Source organism: Scylla paramamosain, chromosome 21, assembly GCF_035594125.1.
Source record: "Scylla paramamosain isolate STU-SP2022 chromosome 21, ASM3559412v1, whole genome shotgun sequence".
NCBI classification, from domain to species: domain Eukaryota; kingdom Metazoa; phylum Arthropoda; class Malacostraca; order Decapoda; family Portunidae; genus Scylla; species Scylla paramamosain.
The window spans coordinates 13855378-13871520 of NC_087171.1; the positions used below are offsets into that span (position 1 = coordinate 13855378).

The 16143-nt window shown below is 42.4% G+C and overlaps 2 long non-coding RNA genes across 2 annotated transcripts in view; one reads left to right on the plus strand and one right to left on the minus strand.

Moving 5' to 3' along the window:
- The window catches only part of LOC135111322 (uncharacterized), a 99320-nt gene that overhangs the window by 17422 nt on the left and 65755 nt on the right, over positions 1-16143 (plus strand). The gene's annotated exons all lie outside the window — the stretch shown is intronic.
- LOC135111321 (uncharacterized) lies at positions 8573-10708 on the minus strand. Its single transcript, XR_010273698.1, has 4 exons — positions 10564-10708; positions 10111-10373; positions 9854-10009; positions 8573-8773 (listed from the first exon to the last, which is right to left on the minus strand). It is a non-coding gene; the product is annotated as an uncharacterized LOC135111321 (long non-coding RNA).

Below are 16143 nucleotides of genomic sequence, written 5' to 3' on the forward strand. Positions count from 1 at the left end.
TTGTTTGTGTCGCATTTCCTGGGCGAAGGTTGGATTAGCAGTCCCATTGTTGTGTGAGAAGACACCACCTTTCCTCCCTTCGCGATTCAAGTTTTAGGCTTCCTTCTCCCCTGGGCATCAGGTGCTTCGTTTTATGGAGGAGGGTGGCTCCCTCCATAAATATTGATCTTTAAAGATGTTACTTTGTAGGTTGTTGTTTCGCTAATTTTTTGTTGTTTTTTTTTATTATTATTTCTCTCTTTCTTCTGGATTAAACTGAAGGTGCTTCATTTTTATTATCTCCCCTTGTTTTGATATGAATGCTTTTATTTACTCCTATTCGTAGTTCAGCGGCAAGTCTGACCTTTATTGGTGTGGCGCCATGAAAGTGGCTCTTGAATCAATCAGCGACTCAATCTCCTCCTCGCCTCACTCACCCGCCCGCCCCGCACCTGCACTGCTCTCCGCTACATGGTGTGCTTGGGCGTCACGCCGATCGTGACGTGAACATTTTGAAAGCAGGCACAATAAAAAAAAAGGAGGAATTTACGAGAAGAAACTTTCCCAATCCGACGAAATGGGAAGTTCAGATTTATGTTAAGAGCGCTCGTTCGCGTCTACTATTACGCTCTTTCTCCAGGAGTGAAAATACACCTATAAAAAATTGAGGGTCGGATCCCATATTGGTGTAATGGAAGAAATTTTGTGCCGATCCCCCGCGTGGCTTGACGCTTCTCGCCGCTATTGGCTGCAGGGGAGGCGGCCAGCTGCTGCCGATGGCTTGGGGTGAGAGAGAGAGAGAGAGAGAGAGAGGAGAGAGAGAGAGAGAGAGAGAGAGAGAGAGAGAGAGAGAGAGAGAGAGAGTCTGGAAACGTTACATTAATAGAAAATAAAAGTCAACGAGAGAAATTTACAGACAGACGTATAAAAAAAGCTAGACAGAAAAAAAAAGAGAGAAAAGACCCAGATGTGAACAAAGGGATAGATCTGCAGATACACGGACTGACAGACAGATTATATCACTCACACACAAACACACACACACACACACACACACACACACACACACACACACACACACACAACTTAACAATCAATGGAATATACGAATAGAAATACAAAGCTGTTTCTGTCAGTTGCAAAACAACAACAACACCAACCACAACAACAACAACAACAACAACAACAACAACAACAACAACAACAACACTAGCTTTCCTCAAAACACCTTTAAAGAAACACAGTAAGGACACATACCACAATACGCTCATACAATGGGATGTACTGAGGTTGACCCGTATTCTGAAACTCTTTGCTCTCTCTCTCTCTCTCTCTCTCTCTCTCTCTCTCTCTCTCTCTCTCTCTCTCTCTCTCCAACTATTTTCAAAAGTTACATGGATGATTAGCCGGGTTCCCAAGACTATTTCTGCTGTTCATGATGTTGAAATCTTTTTTCAATTTCCTATAGAAACATAAAAACATCTTTAGAAACTGGTGTCACTTCAAATATAGCCTTTTCTCCAGTTCATAATGTAAAAATCTTGTTCTTTTGTCATTAAAAACGTGAAAGCACCCTTAGAATCCCGTGTCACTTGAACTAGACCCTTTTTCCTTGTTCATAGTGTAGAAATCTTGTTCATTTGCTACTAGAAACGTAAAAACTCTCTTAGAACCCCGTGTCACTTCAACTAGGGCCCTAGTGCAGCGCAGAAGTGTTTCCGAATAATATTCTTGTATTCGCTCCTGTAGTGGATGTGTTTGAGTTCACTACATATTGTTCTTATACTGGAATGGCTTCAGACGTCTCTACATAACACTCCTGCCAAGCGGTGCACTAAATGAGCTACGTAAATAAATAAATATGGAGAAGAAGCAACATTATCTCGAGATTCAGAAGAGAACACGAGACTTCCATTTCTACTCGTATATATATTTATTTACTCTCCTCCCTCTTGTCTTGTACTCTCTCACTCTCTCTCTCTCTCTCTCTCTCTCTCTCTCTCTCTCTCTCTCTCTCTCTCTCTCTCTCTCTCTCTCTCTCTCTCTCTCTTTCTGGTTTCCCATTAACTATAATTTTCTCGGTAAAGTTGCTAAGGTGCCTCGCCATCTCTCTCTCTCCTCCTTTATGTGCTTTTGTTTCGTCTTCCTTTCTTCCCTCCTTTGTCTCTCTCTCTCTCTCTCTCTCTCTCTCTCTCTCTCTCTCTCTCTCTCTCTCTCTCTCTCTCTCTCTCTCTCTCTCTCTCTCCTTGTGTCGCTTCTTTTTCCTCTTACACACAATCTTTCCTTTCCTTCTCCCACACGTAGTTCTTCGTCCACCCACCATCTCTCTCTCTCTCTCTCTCTCTCTCTCTCTCTCTCTCTCTCTCTCTCTCTCTCTCTCTCTCTCTCTCTCTCTCTCTCTGAAAACTGGGAGGCTTTTTACAAGTGATTTATAGAAGCGACGAAGAGAGAGAGAGAGAGAGAGAGAGAGAGAGAGAGAGAGAGAGAGAGAGAGAGAGAGAGAGAGAGAGAGAGAGAGAGAGTAGGTGAGGAAGGCTTTTAGTGGGGGTTGAAGAATAGATGAAAAAAAAGTTAGCATAAAGGGAGATAAGAGGAGATGGACTGTGTATATAGGATAAAAGGAGGAGAAGGAGGAGGAGGAGGAGGAGGAGTAGGAGGAGGAGGAGGAGGAGGAGGAGGTGAAGGAGGAGGAAGAGAAGCAGAAACAGACGGAGGAAAAAGGGAAAGAGGATGAGGTTGAGCCAGAGGAGCGAAGGAGGAGGAGGAGGAGGAACTGGAGGAGGAGAAGAAAATGAAGTTTATTAGGAGACAAAAGTGCACGAATGAAGGAGGACTGGTGTTGTATCACAGAGGAGAGAGAGAGAGAGAGAGAGAGAGAGAGAGAGAGAGAGAGAGAGAGAGAGAGAGAGAGAGAGAGAGAGAGAGCGAAGCCTCTTGCACGCGGAAGAAAGCTCTGAAATGCATTCTGGGGCTGTGCCTGAAGGAGTTTCTATTCAATTTGAAGCTATGAAAAAAATATCTTTAGGGGTGCAAGTTAAGATTTGTGGCATATTGCTCCGAGGAAGAGGAGGAGGAGAAAGAGGAAGAGGAGAAGAAGGAGAAGAGTGTCAGGCTACATTGTTCTTTCGTTATAGTGTGTGTGTGTGTGAGAGAGAGAGAGAGAGAGAGAGAGAGAGAGAGAGAGAGAGAGAGAGAGAGAGAGAGAGAGAGAGAAATGTACTGTTTAGCATTACACGTCTTGTGAGGCAAGCTACGTCAGTGTGAGCGAGGCAAGAGTAGCTGCGTGTGGCTTGTGGTGTCCGGGGTGAGGCGTGGACCGAGCTGTGACTGCTTTGTTCCCTGATGCACGGTGCCCCCCCCATGCGTCACCGTACTCTCAAACACTTCACCGTCTTTTCTGGGCTACTTTCGACAGGCTCTAGTGGAAGTTAAATGCTCGTATTCTTAATGTTTTGTTCCCTCGTAAGGATTAGTTTCAGAGTCCACAGAAGAGATTAGTCGAGTTCTCGTGGGGTGTTTTTTCCTCGTTGAACCATCACTAGAATAATGAAACAAACTTGAAAACCCGAATAACTAACACTGCAGGCTGTTAAGAGTAGCTGGGACGCCGAAACGTTTGATGATAAAATCTATTGACGTTTACAAAAGTATTTTCATGACTAGTAATTGTTTAATAAGGATTCCACGCCATTATTAAATAAAACAATAAATAATCCTTGAAAATCCAAATTATCACATCTCTAGCCTCTGAAAACAGGCCTATTGAGACCCCAGAGGATTTCAAAATACGGCCTTTAGCGGAAGGCGTCATGAAGGGGACGGGCGCCTCCTCTCCCGCGCCGATGTGGCAGCCGCGATGGATGGCTCGACGAAGCTTGTTTGTGGTGATGCATTAGAGATGGTGTGGCGCAGGGCGGGCAGAGGCGGCGTGAGGTGGGACAGGGTGATGTGTGATGGTGGCGGGGTAGGATGGGAGGATGTGGGGCGGGGTGTGGGTGACGCAGAGGCACGCCCGTTCTGGAGCCTTCGTGTACATAAATATTTTCCTGCGTCACGTGGAAGGCTTGGTCTGCACCATTATCGCCTCGTCCCAATGCACTCATAAATTTCCGTATTTTTTTTTCATAATTTGGAAAGCGTTTTAATATTAGTTACTTGTATTAGGGACGCAGTGTTACAGTGTTACTTGTGTTTAGTTTATGTGTGTGTGTGTGTGTGTGTGTGTGTGTGTGTGTGTGTGTATGTGTGTGTGTGTGTGTGTGTGTGTGTGTGTGTGCTACAAACAAAACTTTATTCTCAGCAGCTTATCATGTTGACATATTCTTACTTGAGATCGCTCCCACTGAGTAAGGCAATGTAATTTTGACATGACAGTTATTTTGCTTTCCTGTATTCTTTCTGAATGGAGTAATTTACTGTGTTTTATTATTATTTTTTCGTGTCAAAATGTGTCACTCTTTCTTAACCAGTTGCAGTGTCCGTCCCCCCTTGCACCGCATACACCTTTGGCACCGCAACGCAAAATTATTAACCACAGCTTTTCATGAAATATTTTATTATGAATTTTCACCGACAAAATAACAGTGTCTTTGTTGAGCGGGTTGAGGTTAATTAAGTTATACATAAATTGACTCCTTTAAGGTGTGTGTGTGTGTGTGTGTGTGTGTGTGTGTGTGTGTGTGTGTGTGTGTGTGTGTGTGTATCGCTTGTCTTTCTCTCTCTCGGTGTTGGTACTCCAGAAGCTGCACCTCCTCGGGAACTGAAGTTGTTGATCAAGTTTTTATTAAATCAGGTGTCGTGGAAGCACTGCAGGTTCGTGAGTAAACAGAAGACCGGACGCTTGTGTTGCTGCTCGGCGCTGCTGCTGCTCCTTCTTCCTCTCCTCCTTTCTCTTTATTTTCTTTCATTCTCTTCGTCTTTTCACTCTCATATGATTTTTCTACTCTCGTTCCTTCATTATATATTTTCCACTATACATCCTTCTTTCCTTTTTCCCTCGCTCCGTTCCTTCCATCCTTCCTGTGGGCCATAACTCAATGATTTTTTTTCCCTCCCCTCCTCGGCGGTGGCGTGTATTGCGTCAGTGATCGGCGTGCAGAATTTGTCGGCGCGCCAGTTTATTTGAAGGGAGACTTCGTTGCCCTGAATCGGTTACTGTACACGTGCCCCCGAGAAAGTAGACCGAAAGATGTGCGTGCATTCTCTTAAACAGGAAAAGGGTTAAACTGAAAGGTAAAGAAGACCTTGTAATGAACAGGTAAGGTAAGCAGTGATTGGCAGTCTCATGTGAGGGGATTGGCTGATCACGTGAGACTTTGGGCAGAAGAAATAAATGGCAGCACAGTTTTATTCTTATTAGTACCTATTACAATTATCATTTTCATTTACGTGTGTAGAGGAGACTGGTCAACGGTACAAATGCGAGGGGAAAGCCTACTAAATTGTTCCTAAAAAAAAAAAAAATGCAATAAAGAAGAGCAATTTAGTATTGAAAATGTCCCGATACTCCATTCTTAAAATAATCATATGAAAGGGAGAACGTGTACACAGGCAGAGAGCTCCAGAGTTTACCGATAAGTGATGAAGAGTGAGGATCCTGATTAACATTTGCATTAGTAAGGTGGGCAGAGTGGGAGTTAAAACAACCAGAAATTGTGTAGCGATGTCGTATGAAGGCGAGGGAGAATGAGGAAGGGTGTGGGGGTGAAACAAGCAGTCAACAATTTCGGGAGAGCAGTAATAAAGGAAATAGCGGTAAACGATAGAAAGAGGTCCAACTTTGCGGCGAAGTATGAAATTAAACACAGTCTGTTTGAGGAGGGGAGTTAATGAGGCGAGAAGCTTTTGATTCACCCTACTTGCTCCGTACAAGGGCGGATAAGGCTCCCGTACTGAGGCAGCATCTCTGAGGAGGAGAAAACCTGCTGAGGCGACACAGACCACTTAACTTCATGGAGGTCTGCTGCCTCGCGGTCTCTCTCTTGACGTTTGTCGTCATCTCTTGACCGTAGACCATCTGGACATCGTCGTTACCCGCTGTCCACACTTTGATGGCTATTAGTTTCAATTATTAGTTACCTCGTAAGTTTATCCAATTGTACATTTTCATATTTTGATTCTCACATAACGTATTAGTTTGATGCATTTGTGCGCAATAAATTAAGTCAAACAAAAAACAATCTCTCTCTCTCTCTCTCTCTCTCTCTCTCTCTCTCTCTCTCTCTCTCTCACCATTACCAGGCTCCCGAGTCACACAACAAGTATCGAGTCGTGTTTCGGGTACAAGAGGTGAAATCCAGGCGAGGTTTTCCGTGACGTCCCTGGAGGCAGCCTTGAATAAGTAAGTCGAGCAAGAGATTGAAGTCGCATGCAGGCTGGATCGGGAGTGTTTCCAGCGGCAGGCAGCATAATTTATACCTCTACATACATAATACATACACAGTCCTATACGTCTTTGCTTTGTACGGAGTTTTCTTTTCTATACCCAGGGAGTGTAAACAAATGATTCACATCTCAGGTGCTTTTAGACTAGGTAAGCTGAAGTTAGACTGTCTGGTTTCCTGTCTATAAGCCAATCTGACCTAATGTAACGTGATCTAATGTAACATAAACCATCCCAGCTTACTCTAACCCAGGGGCTCTCAACCTTTTGCAAGCTGGGGCCCCCGAAGCTGGTTCAATGCATTTGGTGCCCCCCTCCTCCCTGCGCTACCCACTCAACCTCCTCCCCAACTATGCCACCACAGATAGATAGACAGAATCAGATCGAATCAGAAAGATAGATAGATAGGTAGATAGATAGATAGATAGCTCTTGGCTAGGCATAACAGCTGCATCTCCTTTGTACTAATAGCCAGTCCTTTGTACTAAAATGAGTCCGTGATTTTCCGAGATTTTTTCCCCTCCCGTCCTGTGCTCGTGAGACGTCCCCCCCCCTCCCCCGGCTGAGAATCACTGCTCTAACCTAACGTAACCTGATCTAACCTAACGTAACACACACTAACACAGCTTAATCTAAAACAATGCGGGAAAAAAAAAGGCTAATTTAAGGATAACTATAGTATGTTGCAAATTGAAGTTCACGAGGGCCAGTACTGCAACAGTTCTTGTTTAAAAACACACCGAAGTTTATCCGAACACAACCGTTAAGGGCGATAAGTGACGTGCAAGAGAAAGAGTAATGAGTTCCCCTCCTGACGAGACACTAAGATCCACGATACTTAACAAAACCGAGACAAGATTATCACTGAGATTCAAGGAAATGTTTATCTTCCTCTATCGTTCCATTGCCACAACTATAGCAATAAAAATGATGGACTACTGTCAACAATACAAAGAAAAAGGTTGTAAGACTCTATTTATAAAGAGAACTTAATATCTTTGAATTAGACAGGTAATACCGAATATATTCCGAATTCACTCGTGCGTTACCCAAGCTGAATTCTACTTTATAATATCCTAGGAACACTAAGGATTCCTACGTGTCTCACTCCAGGAGTCAGACGCCCTCCTATATAACCACCAATTAGGCCAGACTCATAAGAGCACAAAGTAAGATAATATAAGAACATAAGGGAAGCAACAGGAAGCCATCAGGCCTACACGCAATAGTCCCTGCATATATAATGGATAAATATTTCCACCTATCATCCAATTCGTAAATCTTTCGAAGCTTCGTATTGACTCGGCACTAACAACCTGATTACTGAGTCTGTTCCAGTCATCTATCACTTTATTCGAGAACCAGTAAACTGAGTATATATACTTGTCAAGATAAAATGAAATGGTACTCCCTTATTCTTTAGCGGAAGCAAAGGACAGTTTAGCTTCCTTGCTCCGTTAATGAAGCAGCGGATGCCTTGTCTCGTGCGTGTGAGGCTTCGTTGTTTATTGTCTAAGGCAGAAGCAGTCTCATGTAACTACCTTGTTTTCAGGACTTCCGCATAGTGTTAGCAGGCTTCAGTTATGCGATTTGCCTTCCTTACTATCTTCCCCTCCATTGTGCAGCATTGTAATGTTCCGCTCTTTGCACGCTAACTGGAGCATTAATAGTTTGTCATAACTTACTAGCTCACACTGCTCTCTCAGACAGTTATTCCTCTCATCATTTTAACTGTTCCAGCCAAGTGTTCCCACCACCCATGCATTTCTTAATTTTATATCTCGCTACCTTTCTCATCATCTCCACTATATTGTTTTCCCCTGTAAGATCTCCATTCTCTGCTTCTACTTTACTTAATCTGTTTAATATTTTACGAATTCCACTTTATATTTATCAGTTTCATTTCTTCTGTTTCATCACACTTGGTTTTTCTACCATACCTACAATTTCCGTTAGCCGTGGTGAATCATACTTTCTGTCACCGATACTTTATGCCAACAGAATTCGGCTATTCAGTTGCATTCACCTTCGCTCAAGATCAGATCTGTGTTACCACATCAATCCCTTGTGAATCTTTAGTACACCAAAGTGAATCATCGCCTCTCGCTTCAGTGTGTTCGAGTGCTCGTAATCCCGCACACCCATACTCCCCCCATCTCCATCCCCCCCAATACACGCACACACAGGTACGAGTAACTTATGCACAACGGAATCGTTTTATCTTTTATTCAACAATATATGATTTATGGCAATGGGAAAACTTAACATTACTCAGTTAATTGAATGTGCAAGTGCAGCACAGCCTTTATCACCACCCGCCGGCTGCTTCACTAGCGTCACCAGCAGCGTTGCCTCCCTAGCGTGCCGGCACCTCATCTCAAGCTGAACCGTCACCAACCGCTGCTGATGTTACTGCAATAAGAATAACAGGATATTAAATTCAGAACATGAGAGAGAGAGAGAGAGAGAGAGAGAGAGAGAGAGAGAGAGAGAGAGAATTTCCAGGTCCCCCTCAACGAGTTGAGTATTATTCCCTCAAGGGGAGGGTATCACAGTGGCAAGCTGCTCATTGTTGCCTGGTAACGCCTTAAGTAAGGAAAGTTTAGGAGTAGAAGTAAGGAAAGTTTTGTAAGGAAGATAATTAGCTTGACTTGCAAGAGAGGAAGAATTAGTTTGACCTGCAAGAGAGAAAGAATTATTTTGACTTGAATTATTTTGACTTGCATGAGTGAAAAAATGAGTTTGCCCTGTAAGAGAATAAGAATTAATTTGATCTGACCTGCAAGAGAGGAAGAATTAGTTTGACCTGCAAGAGGAAGAATTAGTTTGACCTGACCTGCAAGAGAGGAAGAATTAGTTTGACCTGCAAGAGTGGAAGAATTAGTTTGACCTGTAAGAGAATAAGAATTAGTTTGACCTGACCTGCAAGAGAATAAGAATTAGTTTGACCTGACCTGCAAGAGAATAAGAACTAGTTTGACCTGCAAGAGTTGAAGAATTAGTTTGATCTGTAAGATAATATGAATTAGTTTGACCTGACCTGCAAGAGAATAAGAATTAGTTTGACCTGCAAGGGAGGAAGAATTAGTTTGACCTGCAAGGGAGGAAGAATTATTTTGACCTGCAAGGGAGGAAGAATTATTTTGACCTGCAAGGGAGGAAGAATTATTTTGACCTGCAAGGGAGGAAGAATTAGTTTGACCTGACCTGCAAGAGAATAAGAATTAGTTTGACCTGCAAGGGAGGAAGAATTAGTTTGACCTGCAAGGGAGGAAGAATTAGTTTGACCTGCAAGGGAGGAAGAATTAGTTTGACCTGCAAGGGAGGAAGAATTAGTTTGACCTGCAAGAAAGGAAGAATTAGTTTGACCTGTAAGTGACTTACCGTATAGTCAGTTTGACCTACAAAAAAGAAAAAAGTTTGATCTGCAAGAAAATATTTTTAGTCCTACATGGTTCTTTTACCAGAAAGACGAGAAAAATCTTTCCTCACCTTTTCAAATGCCGCGAGATTTGCCGCCTTCCACCCGAATATCTTCTTTTACACCTGTGTGACTCCAATCTAATTTTGAGCTTTAAGTTTCGCGATAATTTCTTCAGGACACGCACCAACCGGGTTAAGATGAGTGAATGCATCTCCCACACAACGCTGAAAAAAAAAAAAAAAACTTAGGACGTGATAAGCATATTAGTGTAGTAAAGAAGTAGTAACACCATTATAATGACGTATAAAACCAACCATTCACTTACCGTATGAATGCAGCACGTCCACCACCAGCACCGTCTTTCTTCACCGGCACGAGTTGCCGTCTGGTCACCGTGACAACAGAAGGGCATTGCTACTCTGGGAAAGACTCGAGGGTATTCATTAATATGTACCTGAAACGCAATGACGATTAGCCGCGCATCCTATCGCCCTAACGCCTAGGAAACAGTATCTTCACTTTACTATTTTCGAAGGGGTGCTCCAGCGCTGTCTGTCCCACGACGAGACCTGTGATACGGGTACTTACCTGCAGAAAGGAAAGGAGACAATTAGTAACGTGGCTTAACTTTAACCCATAACTATAACCAAGGCTCAGCAAGTACCTTATTATTAACGAGGCTTGCAAGTCACGTGGCTTTATAAAGTCAAATACTACCACAACGATAATGACGCTCAACACAAATACCACCGAACATTTCACGCCTATCACTACTTACCAAATCCAACGCTGAGGACTGTAGGGAAGGAGTAATGAAGTAACGCACACTGATCACTGTGAACCGCGACGCCACGCACACTAACACAGATCATCCGCTCTCGCCCGCCGCTTTCCTTGTAGTAGACCGACGATCTCTGGCTGCTGCGGCGTGACCTCGGGCGCTGTTCCAATGTATTGCTGCTCCTTTGGCTAACACACTCCCACCTCACATCCCCACATCCGCACCAGAGTATAGGGTCAAAATAAGTTTAGGGACATCGACATACATCTATGCGCTACAAAATTGATGAGGAGAATGTTACGAAATAAATGATATATACCGCTCGATTTCTTTCCTTGTAATAGTTTCGGATACAGACTTGGAACAATCGAGCGGCTGATTGCTTGTTATCCTCACGCCACTCACCCCCCCCTCTCTCCCTCCCCTCCACCTCCCTCCTTTCCCCAAGTTTTCTTTCATCACCTCACGCCCGTTTTCTATTTTCCATTACAGAGCGAGTATATCTTCCTCAGATTATTTTACTTCTCGTCGATATGATGCTAACAGAAGCCTTTATGATACAGTCTAATGTCACAGATGACAGCGGGTCTTGTTGGCTTCATTAAAGAACTGCCAATTAAATAGCCATAAATAAATTAAATAGGTCATAATTATCTACTTGTAGCTACATTGTTTCGTAGTAAGGGAGCTTCCCACATGAAACTTGCACTTGCATTTTCGTTTGTCCATCCATTTTCTCCCCAAACATGACCATTTTTTTCTTCCTTCCTTCTCCCCTAAACCCAGAGTAGTTTTCCCTTCTCTTTCCTCTCCCTTAAACAGTAATTTTTCCTTTCCTCTCTCCTCCCTTAAACACAGCGCAGTTCCCTTTCCCCTTCTCCAAAAAGTTTTCCCCCTCCTATCTCCCTCTAAAGAGTTCGAATCTCCCTCTCGCCTCTCCCTCCCTTGAACATAGAGTACTCTTTCTCCCTCACTTTCCCCCTACTTTCCACTTGACATAACAGTAATCCTCCCCTTTAACCTAACCTATCTAATCTTAACCTAATCTAACCTAACCTAACCTAACCTAACCTAACCTGACTTAACCTAACCTAACGCGTTCCAAATCACGAAACGAGTCTCTATTCAAAAGTGTAATGCGGTTTAACGTACTATAAAAGGAAAATGCAAAATATAATGTCATAGAATTTGGTTCCAGTAAGATGCATGGAGATGAGGCGGGTGATCTTCATGTCATGCGAACAGATATTTCCTTGGCCTTGTTTCTCTTTCTCTTCGTTGTCATTAGTGAGCGTGAGTGAGTCGGTAAGGCAGACGAGACAAGGCAAGACACGACGCTAACCAAACTTTCTCTGTCAACGTGAATGTCTTCGGGAAAAGAATCACGTGCCAGCTCTGTTCCCTTCTATTTTCTTTTTATTTCCCTCTTTTTTTTTTCCTTGTAGCCGGTGATTTATTCCTTGCTCTTAAAATTTAAAGGTCATGTTCTGTGCATGTGGTGGAGAATTGCTCTTTGTGGTCTTTATTTGATTTTTATTTATGTTTATTTGTTTGTTCTTTTTGTGTGTAGTTGGGTTTCGACTCATGTTTCTCGTAAAATTTAAAAGTTGTGTCCATTGTTTTTAGTGGTGGAGAAATGTTTTGGTGTCCGTTCTTCTTCATTTAAGAATAAGAATATTGTGTTTACTGCTTTTTCGTTTTTTTTTTTTGTTGTAGTTTCGTATCTCTTAAAAATCTAAAAGTTGAGGTTATTGTTTTTTGATGAATAATTTTCCACTGTGCCCTTTTTTTCTTTTTTTCCCCCTTTTTTCGTGTTTGTGTGTAGCTGAGCTTATTCCTTCCTCTTAGGATTTTAAAATTATGTACAATGTCTTTAGTGTAGATTTTTTTTGTCCTCTTTTTGTGTGTGGGGTCTTCATTTATACTGTCTTAAAATTTAAAGGTTGTGTTTAGTGTTTCTGGTGGAGAAATGTATTTTTTATCACCTTGTTTCTCTTTCACGTAAAGCTTATTTTGTGTTTTTGGTAGAAAATTGTTTTCGCATTATCTTGTTTCTTCTTTCTTAAAATTCAAAGGCGAAGAAATATTTTGTATATATATATTTTCTTGTGTGTGTGTGTCTCGATTTACCCCATTCCCTTAAAATTTGCAGGTAATTTTTATTATGTATATTCTTTTACAGAAATATTTTTGCACCACATGATATCCTTTTCCTTTATCATTTAAACATTGGCTTTGGTATAAAAAGTGCACGAAATGTTATTTTTTCTCCACCTTATTTACCTTTCCTTAAAATTCAAGAGCCGTAGTTAGTATATTTGGTGTAAAAATGTTATTGTGCTGCCTTGTTTGTGTGTACGTGCTTACGGTGGAGAAGAGGAGTGGAGTCATGGGGACGGGAGGTCGGCGTGGCTGCAGCAGGGCGTGGCGAGCTGCCGCAGGGGGAAGGCATGTGTGGGATTGACAGGTGATTCCCAAATCATGAGGGAGGAGGAGAAGGACGATTAAGAGGAGGAACAGGAGCAGGAGAAAGGAAGGAAATGTAAAAGGAAGTGAAGAAAGGAAGAAGGAATACAAAGGAGAGAGAGAGAGAGAGAGAGAGAGAGAGAGAGAGAGAGAGAGAGAGAGAGAGAGAGAGAGAGAGAGAGAGAGAGAGAGAGGTCAGACCGTGATGACTTATCTCTCTCAATAAATTATGCTGGTCTAATTTCCTTCTGGGGAAATACTTTTTAAGGTTCAATTTGGCCGTCCTGGAATTACTGGGTAAGTATGATTTATAATTGAGGTGTTTGTGAATGCGATGTGTGAGAGTAAAGAGATTGTTTTGTACGAGAGAAACGTGTTGGATTTTATATATGTGTGTGTGTGTGTGTGTGTGTGTGTGTGTGTGTGTGTGTGTGTGTGTGTGTGTTTTAATGCAATGCAAGATTTTTCCAGTGATGTATGTACGAGTAAACACGAACCTAACCTAAACTCACCCCGGAGGAATGAGTGCCTTACGCTGACGGCTTGTGAGGGCAACACTTCTCAAACATCTCCCTTTTTTTTTTTTTTTTTACTCCAGACAAACTCCCGCAAACCCTGTGGCCCCGTAATGTGCCCGCAGTCCCCACGCAATGGCTCACTGCTGCCCCCGTGGTCCCGCAGTGTCAGTATCAGCGGTGAAATAACGAAACTTTTCCACCTGTACCAGTGTTTCAACGTGCGGGACTATTCCAACACCTCTTAAACTTCCATCTCTAATACACCTCATGACTTTACTCTCTGCGGGATTCAATTTCAACTTCCTCCTCCTCTCGCACGCATCCTTCCAAACGCTGTGTGATTATGGGTAGCTGTTTTGTTTTGTTTTGGTTTTGTTTCCTTGCTGTTCATGCTGATTACGATGATGGGTGGTGGTAGTAGTGGTGGTGGTGGTAGGAATATTGATGATGGTGATGATGGTGGTGATTATGATAGTAGTAGTAGTAGTAGGAATGTTACTACTACTACTACTACTACTACTACTACTACTACTGCTACTACTAATGATAATAACAATATGTACCTTCTGTTGCCGCTGTCACTGCCACTGTAACTACTGATTATACTCCTCATTGGTTTCAGAGACGTTCTATAATATTTCTAAAACACGTACCCTACCTCTTATGAAAGTATTCCTCGGTTTATTTTATGGGAGCAAGGACAGAGCGTTTCGTATCATATTTTTCTGAGGCTTGCCTGTAACCGTTTCCCAGTCTCCTTTCTATATAGAACGAAGACGGACTCAGCACACACACAGAGAAGGAGAAGAAGAAAAAAAAAATATGGTCTTGCTGCATCTCGAGGTAAAACTTCCCGATTTATCTCGGTTCCTATTCTTTGGTGGGTGAATGTGGGGAGCGGCATGAATGGAAGCCTGTCCATATATACCCTCCACTTGGCGAGGCGCAGGAGCTTAGGAATTCTTGGTGGTAAGGTGAACATGGTTGCCACTACACCATCTTGCCCACGATTCTGCTGGTGATACTGCTACCGATGCTGCTATCGCTACTGCTGCTGCTACTGCTGCTACTACTACTTCTACTACTACTACTACTACTACTACTACTACTACTACTACTACTATTAATGCTGACAAAACGATAACAATGATAGTAGTAATAGTAGTAGTAGTAGTAGTAGTAGTAGTAGTAGGAGGAGGAGGAGGAGGAGGAGAAGGAGGAGGAGGAGGAGGAGGAGTATTGATAATAATAATAATAATAATAATAATAATAATAATAATAATAATGATAATAATAATAATAATAATAATAATAATAATAATAATAATAATAATAATAATAAGATGATGATGATGATGATGATGACGATGATGAAGAAGAAGAAGATGATGAATGTCAATACTAATAATGGTGACAGTGATGACGAAGCGACAGTTGATATGAACATGTCTTTAAACACGCGGGCATGGCGGGGTAAAGAATGATTTCTGCTTTAATATATGATCTTTCACAGCCAGCAAAAAAGAGAGATAAAAAAAATAAAAAGGGCTGCATTTCCAGTTTTCACTAAAATGGACTATTTTCTTTGAATTTTAATGAGCTTGCGCTGACGTGGTGCATTGCTTCTGTTTGCTTCCTTCTTTCCCGCTGGCTTTTACTTCTGCGTTTTATTTATTTTTTCATTCTCGCTTTCTTTTTCATGTTCCTTGGTGCAGGGCTGCTGTTTATTTCCTTTCCTTTCACGTTCTTTTTGTTCAGTGTTCCCATTGGTCTCTTTATATCCTTTTATATCCTTCCTCCCCTCCTCCTTCGTTGCTTTGATATGAAGAAGTGTGTGTGTGTGTGTGTGTGTGTGTGTGTGTGTGTGTGTGTGTGTGTGTGTGTGTGTATGTGTGTGTGTGTGTGTGAGTGTGTGTACAGGCTTACATGAACCATACATCCCAACCACGCAAGATAGTCTTACCAGTAATTCAAGGCGTGCATACCTCTCTCCCTCACGTGTCTGCTTGAATGCTGGAATTATGTCCCTGATGTGTTTAGTTCCAGCGGCAAAGACACTAGATAGATCGCCCCGCTGTCAGCCACCACGTAATTACCTACCTAATCCCTGCCCTGGTTCTCCTCCCCTCGTTGTATGTCCCTTACACTACGCCATTTGAGCGTATCGTATGTACAAGTTGGAAAATATAGCGAGTTGTTTCTTTTTCTCTTTATTTCCTCTCTTCTTCCTGTCTTCCTCTGTTCTATCTCATTTGTCCTTTCTCCACCATCATCTCGTTCTTAGTACCTCCCTTTCCCTCATATTGTCGGATTTCGAGGGAAGAGGAAATGAAAGGATCAGGGAGATGATGCTAGGAGGGAAGAGTAAAAGAGGAAGAAGGGAGAAGAGAAAATAAGAAAGGGAGAAGTTAGTCACAAGAGAAAAGTTAAAGAGTAGAAGAGAGGAGGGAAAGAGGAAGGGGAGGAAAAGCTTGAGAAGAAAGAAGAGGAGAAAGAAGGAGAGCGGAGGAGGAAAGGGAGGAGAGAGGGGGATATGTACACTATATCAGAAAGCAGGCTAATTTCATCCACGTATACATAAAGCAATTAAATA